The sequence below is a fragment of the Nanorana parkeri genome, unplaced genomic scaffold (genome assembly GCF_000935625.1).
Source record: "Nanorana parkeri isolate BGI_ZX_2015 unplaced genomic scaffold, ASM93562v1 scaffold1287, whole genome shotgun sequence".
Taxonomy (NCBI): Eukaryota; Metazoa; Chordata; class Amphibia; order Anura; family Dicroglossidae; genus Nanorana; species Nanorana parkeri.
In genome coordinates, this window is record NW_017307555.1 from 303,987 (window position 1) to 304,297 (window position 311).

Consider the following 311-nt stretch of genomic DNA (forward strand, 5'->3'; position numbering starts at 1 on the left):
TTTGTTGTATGTAAAAGGGGGGGGGGGGGGGGGGGGTGTAGTGTTGGAAGCAAATCCATAATAATGCCCATCATTTTGGAAGCGGATGTCCAGCAAACTCTTCTATCGTAAGAGAGATGGTCAGGTGTCCACAAATCTTCCTCTACTGATTAAGCCTTTCACTGCCACGGATGTAAGTACAACATCTGTGGTAGCAGGGAGCTGTTGGTTAATACAGTATCTGGGAGTGTGTTTACACTCCCTCACCTGACTGTTGGCTTTTATGTAGAAGTGATTTGGGTGACTGTAAAGCCACCTGATCACTTCTACAT

The 311-nt window shown here is 46.0% G+C and overlaps 1 protein-coding gene across 3 annotated transcripts in view; it reads left to right on the forward strand.

Annotated features, from left to right (window-relative positions):
- Positions 1 to 311, forward strand: part of PRKCG (protein kinase C gamma) — a 338,573-nt gene that overhangs the window by 293,244 nt on the left and 45,018 nt on the right. The window lies entirely within an intron of this gene.